A 10,680-nucleotide genomic window follows, 5' to 3' on the forward strand; every position below is an offset into this window, starting at 1 on the left:
ATATCAACATTGAATCAGGGGAATACCCATCACCAAATTTGTCCTCCCCCCATCCCAGTTCCCCTTCTGCAACCAATATACCCCACCATCACCTCCCGGACTGCTAGAGTAGGTGGTCCCCTCTTTGTCCTGCTCACTATTAGTGATCATATATCTGTTTGGTCCTAGTACCCTCCCCTGTCTCCCCCTCTATTTAAGAAGCGGAGCTAGAGAAATCGAGTTATGTGGCTTTGTTTGAAGGAAAGAAAAGCAATAGATTGGGGTACAAAATAAGAGGAAAAGAATGAAGTCAAATATGCTGAAAATAGGCAGAGTCCTTCCAGAGGATTTCTTATCTTAACCACAGTAGATAGATTAGAGTTGGAGGTGATAACTGTCCCTAGTCTCCTTTTAGATGTAAGATCAGAGGTTTTCTCATGTGAATGAATGAGGGAACTGGAAAGCCTCTCTGGAGTACAGGTGGGGGTGGGGTGGGATGGAGGGAGATTTGGGACATTGGTGATGGGAATGTTGCACTGGTGAAGGGGGTGTTCTTTACATGACTGAAACCTAATCACTATCATATATGTAATCAAGATGTTTAAATAAAGGGAAAAAAATTGCACACAGCTCTTGGAACCAATGGAAGGGCCTCCAAGAAGAGATACACCAATAAATAAATAAATTAATTAATTAAGCCAGAAAAAGAAGGATAAATATAGGATGATATCACTTATATATAGTATATAGAATAACTACACGAAGAAATGCAAATGTTTAAATGGAAGTTGTCTTGAACACCCTTGGTCTCAGAATATAGTGAGGATGAGAAAAGAAACTGAGTGGAGAAGGAAATACACAAATATAAAAGGATGAGGGCTATGGGCCAAGTGGTCTCAGATGCATAAGATAGAGATAAAAAAGAAAGGGCAGAACTAAATATCCAAGCCAAAGTCAACAACAATGAAATCAAGAGACCCAAACTCTAACAATCAGAACTTAAAATGGGTTTATTATATTGAAGGTGGTGGTATGGGATGCACTCTGGGAATATTGGTGGAGGGAGGTCTACACTGGTGGTGGGATTGGCCCAGATTCATTTTATGTCTGAAACCCACCTATGAAGGACTTTGTAAATCACAATGGTTTCAATAAAAAAAAAAAAAAAAAAAAAAGATCAGAGGTTTTCAACTAGTCTACAGACTGCTGCCAGTCTGTAGTATAAACAGTTGAAAACCACTGCCTAAGACAGGTCTTAAATTTTTCTACTCACAACCTCTTCACTTGAGAAATTCTTATGCAATCGGAATATAGCTATGTATAGTAAGTATATAAATAAAATATAGATGGTAAAATATATAAAGAGGTTTAAAACAATTTTTTAAAAATCACATGGCCAATATAGGGCCATCACCCATAGCTTAAGAAGCAAGGGACCAGGGCCGGAGAGATAGCACAGCGGTAGGGCATTTGCTTTGCAAGCGGCCAACCCAGGACCAATGGTGGTTCGAATCCCGACATCCCCTATGGTCCCCTGAGCCTGCCAGGGCAATTTCTGAGCACAGAGCCAGGAGTAACCCCTGAGCATTGCCGGATGTGACCCAAAACCCAAAAATAAATAAGAAGCAAGGGACCACACCACTTGACCTAAATTTATACCCCTTCTATTGGATATTATACTGCATGTCCACCCTGGTTCTTGTCATTTGGACATCCACAGATGGAACAATGAAATGAGGAAGGCAGAAGTAGGCGAGCAGGGATTCACTCAAGCCAAGTGCCTGCTTGCGAGAACTTTTTCAGATGTAAATGATCATCTTACACTCACTTCACTCAAAAAGGAAACCTGTTGGCTCCTAAAGCAAGAGACTCAGGACATATTTTTAGAAAACATGCCTCACTCTCTCACTCTCTCCCACTCTTTTCATGTGTCCATCTGTATGAGCAAGAGGTCAGAGGCAATGAGCAATACTCACTCCCAGAATAATAGAAAGTGGGTCCCCAAGTTCCTCCAAGCCAGTATTTATTTATTTTTTTTTTGGGTCACACCCGGCAGTGCTCAGGGGTTTTTCCTGGCTCCAGGCTCAGAAATTGCTCCTGGCAGGCACGGGGGACCATATGGGACACCGGGATTCGAACCGATGACCTTCTGCATGAAAGGTAAATGCCTTACCTCCATGCTATCTCTCCGGCCCCAAGCCAGTATTTCTTAAGGTAATATGCCCCTTGGGGGTACTGGAAAGATCTAGGGTACTCATAACTCAGGTGTAATGGGGAGGGTGCAGTAGGGAGTTGCCTTCTGTTCACCTAAGGTAGATTTCCAGGGAGGCACTGAGTGAGTGAGTGTGAGTGAAGCACTGAATGAGAGAGAGGGAGAGAGAAGGAGAGAGGGAGAGAGGGAGAGAGAGAGAGAGGGAGAGAGTGTGAGAGAGAAAGAAAGAGAGAGAGAGAATGTGTGTAAGAAAGAGAGAGCAAGCAATAGTTCAGTGGGTGGAGAGCTTTTCTTTCATACAACTGACCCAGTTTCGATGCCTGGTATCCCATATGCTTGCCTGAGCCTGCTAGTGCAGAGCCAGGAATAAGCCCTGGGCACAGACAGGTGTGGCCCCTCCACAAACACATCCATAAAAACCAAACCAAAAACTGATAGAGGTCACAGTGAGGCTACAACTGGCAGTGTTGAGTACTAAATTGGGAGTCTGCATGCAAAGTGTCTGTTTATGCTCTCCAGTTATTGCCCTAAACTCAAGGCATTCTTTCCCCTTTTCACTAGCAATAGAAAGGGTGACTTTATAATGGAAAAAAAAAAGTTATTTTACCAGGCACATTCACCAGATGTATATTATTTTGTTTTGGCTTTGGTGAGATCAGGAATCAAATCCAGACTCACATATGCAAGGCAAGTGTTGTACTACTGAGTCAATTCCCTTGTCCAACAGACTTTCTATCTACATGGACTAACATGTTTATAGGGCACAAAAATATAAAGCAAAAACCCAAAAGTTACAAATAAAGTCATGATCATCATTGTAAATCATAACACATTTCACTCTAATATCTAGAACTGGAAGAAAAACATCAGTGAGGATATGGAAGAGCTGGCCATGATCAATAAATCTGATGCACGGGTAATACGTAAAATATCTGATATCTGGTACTTGTAGAGCAGATAAGCAACAGCTATAAAAACAGACTGGAAACGGAGCCCTCAATGTTGTTTCTACAACTTCCAGAGCATTAAAATGATACAGCACAAGCTCTATGATTATAATAATAATAATAATTTAAAAAATAGAAAAAAGTGTCTAGGACTAAGAAACACAGTTCTGGGACTGGAGAGATAGTACAGAGAGTAAGGTGCTTGTTTGCATACAATTGTTCTGGGTTTGATTTCCTACAGCCATTCAGTTCCCCAAATCCCTCCAGGAGTGAGCCTGAGCACCACTGGGTATGGCAAACAGACTCGCTCACACACACACACACACAACTAAACATAAAAAGAAAATCAGATAATATCTAGAAATAACTGACTCGTGAGCTCCCACGAGAAACAGTAAATAGGAAAAGAAAAACGAAGAAAAAAAATCCTGAAATAAGCACTCACTTAAATAAGTCAGGGAAAAATAAAGCCCAAATGTATCTGATGAAAGTAGAATTAAAAGATAAAAACAGGGGCCGGAGAGATAGCATGGAGGTAAGGCGTTTGCCTTTCATGCAGAAGGTCATCAGTTTGAATCCCGGTGTCCCCGATGGTCCCCCGTGCCTGCCAGGAGCAATTTCTGAGCATGGAGCCAGGAGTATCCCCTAAGCACTGCTGGGTGTGACCCAAAAACAAACAAACATTAAAAAATAAAAAAGAAAAAAAAAAAAGCAGGGGGGCCGGAGAATTGCACAGTGGTAAGGCAATCCAGAACGGACATGGTTCAAATCCCAGCATCCCATATGGTCCCCCAACCCTGTCAGGAGCGACTTCTGGGTGCAGAGTCAAGAGTAACCCCTGAGCACCTCCAGGTGTGATTCCCCCCAAAACAAACAAACAAACAATCAAAAAAAGCAGAACTTTATTAAAAAAATAACTTGGGCTGGAGAGATAGCATGGAGGTAAGGTATTTGCTTTTCATGCAGAAGGTCATTGGTTCGAATGCTGACATCCCATATGGTTCACCGAGCCTCCCAGGGGCAATTTCTGAGCATGGAGCCAAGAGTAACCCCTGAGTGCTGCCGGGTGTGACCCCAAAACCAAAACCAAACGAACACAAACTTGGGAAACACTGAGCAAAGCATGCAGGCAGGCTGACTGCAACTCATACAAGTGCGCAGAGCCAAAGAGCAAACATACAGTACAGGGATGTGTCTCAGGCGGTCAAGCTCATGCCTTGCACCCTGCAATAATTAAAGAGGAGGGGAGCAAAGCATAAAATTCACACAGTATTGTATAGGTAAGATGCTAAAACACTTGCAGACATTATATTGTTTAAGGGTGCAAATAAAGATGAATAAACTACAAAAAACATCATAAAAAAGGGTTATAACAAAAAATAGGGGTTTCTTTGAGGGAAAAGACTGACTTGGATGGGATACTCCTGAACAGAGGCATGGTGATAAGAGTATTTTCCTGGGGCCGGGAAGGTGGCACTAGAGGTAAGGTGTCTGCCTTGCAAGCGCTAGAGTAGGATGGACCGAGGTTTGATCCCCGGTGTCCCATATGGTCCCCCCAAGCCAGAGGCAATTTCTGAGCGCATAGCCAGGAGTAATCCCTGAGCATCAAACGGGTGTGGCCCAAAAACCGAAGGGAAAAAAAAAAGAGTATTTTCCTTAGAATGGCTAAATCAGACAGTTTGGGGGACTTAAAATATATATTTTTTAATATATATCTTGTTTTAAAAAGTCAAAACAGGGGCCAGAGCGATAGCACTGCAGTAGGGCCTTTGCCTTGCATGTGGCAGATCCAGGATGGACCTGGTTCAATCCCAGGCATCCTCATAGTCCCCTAGCCAGGAGCAATTTCTAAGCACAAAGCCAGGAGTAACCCCTGAGCATCAACAGGTGTGGCCAAAAAAACCCAAACAAACCCCAAAACAAACAAACAAACAAACAAACAAAAAAGTCAAAACAAAGAAAATGGAGGACTGGGTAAATAGTACAGTAGGCAAGATGCTTGCCTTACCCGACCCGGGGTTGAATTCCTGGCATGCCAGATGGTCCCCTGATCACTGCCAGGAATGATAGTTTTTTTTTTGTTTTTTTTTTTTTTGTTTTTTGTTTTTGGGCTCAGGGGTTACTCCTGGCTTTTTGCTTAGAAATAGCTCCTGGCAGGCACGGGGGACCATATGGGACACCAGGGATTCGAACCAACCACCTTAGGTCTTGGGTCGGCTGCTTGCAAGGCAAATGCCGCTGTGCTATCTCTCTGGCCCCACTGCCAAGAATGATTGATTCCTGAGTGGAGAGCCAGGAGTGACAACTAAGCATTGCTGGGTATGACACAAAAACTAAAAACAAAACAAAACAAAGAACAATTTCAAAAATAAATAAAATTAAAGCAATGGAGTGAACATTCTGATTATTGTTTAATAATCCTTTACAATAATAATATGATAATAATCCCTTGCAAATTAAAGCCTGAATAGAAGAGATAGCACAGCTCATAGCATCCATGGTTTGCATGGGTGAGGCCTTGAGCTTGATCATTGGGGTACCCTCTAAATAAAGGTAACATTAAAACCTCCCCCCTGCCATCCCTAAAAGAGTATATGTGACACAAATTTTCAATAGGCAATAATGCCTACTTCTGAAGTAGAGAATGGGTATGTTGGGTACAAATCAAAGCTTTTGTCCAAGAGTCCTTAGAAGACCCCCTTCTTTCATTCCCAGATCCTAGGGGTGTTACTTGGTTAAGGAAGCCATTGGAGAGAACCCTTAGGAGGACCAGAATCCTACAGAGAAAGGACAATCAATATGCCCAAAGGCCTTGGGTGAAGGGTAGGATGGGACAGGGGCAGAAACAGAAATAAAAGATTTTAGTCTATCTTGCTAAAAGATATCAACATAACAAAATCTGGTAGATGATCTGGGTTATTGGCAGGAAAGAGTCCCTTTTGTCCTCAAAGGAAAAGGCACCAGAAAACCCAGCGCTGGGGCCGGAGAGATAGTATGGAGGTAAGGTGTTTGCCTCTCATGCAGAAGGTTGGTGGTTCAAATCCTGGCATCCCATATGGTCCCTGAGCCAACCAGGAGCGATTTCTGAGCATAGAGCCAGGAGTAACCCCTGAGCACTGCCGGTGTGACCCCCCCCCCCCAAAAAAAAAAAAAAAAAGAAAAAGAAAAGAAAACCCAGCGTAAGGACAAGTTCAACACACAGCCCAGAGGAAGGGGCTTGGAAGTACAGCTAAGCATATGAGCGCACACTTAAAAAGCTCTAACCTTAGAATCCAAGCACCGGATCAAGCTGGCAGGATAGGCATGGAGCAGCAGTGAGCACACATCTTTGGTCTGTGCAGGTCAGCTCTTCAGCATTGCTACTGCACAGCTGTTGTCAGAAATAACAATGTGGGTGGACTCTCAGGGGCCAGTCCTCATGCCTCAGCAGAGAGGAAGTGAGGCCCTTCCATGGATGTTTAAGTCCCCAGTGTGCACACAAGTAGAAGATGTGGGAACTCTCACTTTTATGCTCAGGCATAAAGGGCCTAAGTGGGCTGGAGAGATAGCATGAAGGTAAAGCATATGCCTTGCATGTAGAAGGACAGTGGTTCGAATCCTGACATCCCATTTAGTCCCCCGAGCCTGCCAGGAGCGATTTCTGAGCATAGAGCCAGGAATAACCTCTGAGCGCTGCCAGGTCTGACCCAAAATCCAAAAAAAGGCCTTAGCAGATTACTTGGCCAAAGAAAGAAATGAAACCAGGGGCCAGAGAGATAGCATGGCAGCAGGCCACTTGCATTGCACGTGGCAGACCCAGGGCAAACTTGTGTTCGTTTCCCAGGAATCCCATATGGTCCCCCGAGCCAGGAGTGATTTCTAAGTGCATAGCCAGTAGTAACCCTGGGTGTGGCCCAAAGATTAAAAAAAAAAAGAAACAAAAGGTGAGGTGGCACTAGAGGTAAGGTGTCTGCCTTGCAAGTGCTAGCCAAGGAAGGACCATGGTTCAATCCCCTGGCGTCCCATATGGTCCCCCCAAGCCAGGGGCAATTTTTGAGCGCTTAGCCAGGAGTAACCCCTGAGCATCAAATGGGTATGGCCCGAAAAACCAAAAAAAAAAAAAAAAGAATGGGCCAAAGAGACAGCTGAATGGTTGAAGCCCTGTTCAAGCCACACATGTGAAGCCCTGGGTTCCACTTCCATTAGACATGTACATATGCACAGGCATGCACACGCAGTTGTCAATGTCTTTGTTTATCTACCTTTATGGACACATGAGTAGGAAACCAAACTCATCACTAAGCTAAGAGACAGGAGGTAACACGCAAAATCTGCAGGCATTAGGCCATGACAGGAAACTCAAGAAAAGATTCATTCACGAAGGCTGCAAGAACAAAATGCTTTTTGTGTCATCTACCAGTGCTGTGTGAAGAAGATACTGAAGGGACCTGAAAAGCCCTTTGGTGTATAATGCAGACTTGGTTATCCAGGATACTTTCATTCCGGAAACTATGAGTTTTCCTGGCTCCCTTTCTCCACCTTTATCAGAGTGTCCCACACAGCTCACCTTTACCTTGGGTAAAACCCTCAGCTTCTCCCCCAAAGATTTTGGAGCTGTTAAGCCAGAAGCCACATGCTTTGATATATTTTCACTTATTCCTACTCTTCCTGGCTTTGCCAGCAAAGCATGCCTCTTAGAGGGAAGAAGGAAGGGAAGAGCTGACAAGCCTGTAAGTAGGAAAACCAAAGGACCACCACCTGGGAACAGAAATCCATCATGAACCTGGCCAGGGATCTACTTGACCACCTACTGCTAACAGCTCTTTGTGCTATCATAAAAATACACTTTCATCTGATATCCATGGCAACCAGCATGAAGGTGCTATGCTATGGGCGAGGGTGGCATTCCCCAGAAATCTAGAAACAGTAAGAGGCTTGAAACCAGAAAGTCAGATATCCAAGTTCTCTTGTCCAGAAGCAAATCTTTCCCTATAAGCCCTGACAAAGCTGCATTTTCTCTGGCCTCTAACATCTCACCAGGCTTGGGGCCATCTCATAGGGCCCCAAGACTGTGAGGAGGGCCCGGAGAGATAGCACAGCGGCGTTTGCCTTGCAAGCAGCCGATCCAGGACCAAAGGTGGTTGGTTCGAATCCCGGTGTCCCATATGGTCCCCCGTGCTTGCCAGGAGCTATTTCTGAGCAGACAGCCAGGAGTAACCCCTGAGCACCGCCGGGTGTGGCCCAAAAAACAAAAAACAAAAACAAAAAAAACAAAACAAAACAAAAAAGACTGTGAGGAACTGATCAGGAAACAATTCAGGCTGCCCCTTAGGGCCAACTGCCTTGCTGGGGGCCAGAATGTACTGTTCTTATATAATGTACTGAGAACCAGAGAGTGACAGATGCATATAAATGTTATCCTTTATCGCAGGTCCCACTAGGTATATAGAGGTACACAGTCAGTATATGCTCTGTAAACACTCATAGAACAAAGAATGAGGTAACTGCCCAGAGAAAAAACACAATGTCTGGTGAGAAGTAGTCTCTTTTAAATTTTTAGGGTCATATCCTGCAATGTTCAGGAATTAATCTTGGCTCTGCATTCAGGAATCACTCCTGGCAGTGCTCAGAGGACCATATGGGGTGCTGGGGGTCGAACGAACTTGGGTTGGCCCCATGCAAAGCAAGCGCCTTACCCACTGTACTATCTCTGCATCTTCAAGCAGGAGTGCTGCTTTTCTTCTACCCAGTGCCAACGTTCTATAGAAGCCCAAGGAAAATCAATGCCCAGGACAGGCAGTGAGTGGCCGCTCTCTTGTGCTCACCAAAGGAGCAGCTGCGCTCCGGCAGGCTTCAGAGGCGCCACTGTGCTTTTTTCGGTGACAGCACATGGCTGGCAAAGTCCTTTTCCTTCAGTGGGAATCTGATACCCATCCGCTCGAGTAAATTCATATTCCCATCCTGCTTGCCTGGCTTGCTTCAGAGGAACAACAGGTTCACATGTCAATTGTAAATGAGAAAAGCAAAGGGTGGGAGAGTTGGGGGGGGGGTCTACTTTTCCCACGCCTTCCCCAGAAGGCAAAGCAACGCCAGTTTTAGAACAGGAAATAGAAATGTAAGAGGGATTGTACTGAAATTCCCTCAGGGGAAGCACTGAGGGGCCTCATTAATTTATTTGTTCTTTTGGAGACACAACCTACTGTGTTCAAGGCTTATATATAACCCCTGGCTCTGGGATCACTTCTGATAGTGCCAGGCAGGTCTTCAACCTTTGCACTATCTCTGGCTCCTCGTTGAATGCAACTTATATTGACAGCTGTATATCTCAGTGTCAGCTAGTAGTGGACCAAATCCTTTCTACTTCATCCACACTGCCACCTCCTGCGCCCATGACAGTTATGGTCTCAATTTGCGTTTGTGGGCTAGGTGGTTCTCAGGGGTTACTCCTGGTTCTGCTGTGGGCATGCTGTATGGGATGCTGAACCAGTCAGGATCAGCTGCACGCAAGGCAAAGCACCTTACCCCCTATAGTGACTATGATTCTGGCCCAATGGGCTCCCTTTAACTGACACAAGTCGCACACTAAGCGGCAGAAGCACGACTGGAAGCCCCAGGCCTCGGGGGACCCCCTCTGGCTTTTCCGATCCGCTTTCTCTCCCCTCCTGGGAACCCCACGAGGGAGCAGGGCCGGCAGGAGTCACCCATCACTTCCAGCCCCGGCGCCTGCTCGCCCGCCTCGGGCTCCACGGACACTCGCGAGCGCGGGGCGCCCCGCACCCCGTCATTTTACAGCAGGGGACGCCGCGACCGCCCCCGCCCCAGTTGCCAGCTGAGTGCAGGCTGCGCGCAAACCGCGGGACACCCCCGCACGCTCCCGCCTGGGCCACAGAGGCTCCGTTTCGGCAGATCCGAGCGCGCCTCCACCGCAGTTCCCGGGGACGGCCCCGCAGCCGCCCCCGGCCGCCCCTTACCTCCTCGCCGTGCGCTTTCGGGGCCGCGGGGCGCCGGAGCCGCAGCTGAGCGGCGAGGACGGTGGCGCGGGGCCGGGCGCGGAGCGGAGCGGGCCGCGGTGTCACATGACGGGGAGGCGCGGCCTGCCGGGAGCGCTGCGGGGCTGGCGGGGTCTGCGGGGCCGGCTGGCTGGAGGGAGCCGTGCGTGGGTCGGGCTCGAGACCAGACGGAGGCTCGGGCTGGCACTGCCCGAAAAGCAGCAGGAATAGAAACCTGGGGCAAAGTGAGGGGCGGGATGTCGGGGTCAGCAGCGCGAGGGTCCACCCCCTGCACCAACCAGGGCTGTCTCGCAGTGCTCCCGCTGTCCCGGAGCATGCAAGTGCACACCGAGGAGGGGTCGGGTCCATTCCAGCCAGACTCACCTCTGGCACCCTAGAAGCCTCCCTAGCTTTTTATCGGTTGGATAGTGAGTGGGCTGTGATTGCGCCCAAGTTTTGAGGTTCGGTGCAATACTTGCCCTCAAGAGTGAACAACTGTATGTATGTTTCTGGCCATCATGGGCTTTCTTTTGTGTTTTTTGTTTGTTTGTTTGTTTTTGTCGGGGTCACACCC

General features: G+C 46.9%; 1 protein-coding gene across 1 annotated transcript in view; it reads right to left on the reverse strand.

The window, feature by feature from the left end:
- Positions 1 to 10,160, reverse strand: part of FBXO10 (F-box protein 10) — a 48,395-nt gene extending 38,235 nt beyond the window's left edge. The window contains exon 1 of the mRNA XM_049773138.1: positions 10,089 to 10,160. The gene's annotated coding sequence lies outside the window, so the exon portion shown is untranslated. The remainder of the gene's footprint in view (positions 1 to 10,088) is intronic.
- Positions 10,161 to 10,680: the final 520 nt, after the last annotated feature.

This window comes from Suncus etruscus, chromosome 1 (genome assembly GCF_024139225.1).
Source record: "Suncus etruscus isolate mSunEtr1 chromosome 1, mSunEtr1.pri.cur, whole genome shotgun sequence".
NCBI classification, from domain to species: Eukaryota; Metazoa; Chordata; class Mammalia; order Eulipotyphla; family Soricidae; genus Suncus; species Suncus etruscus.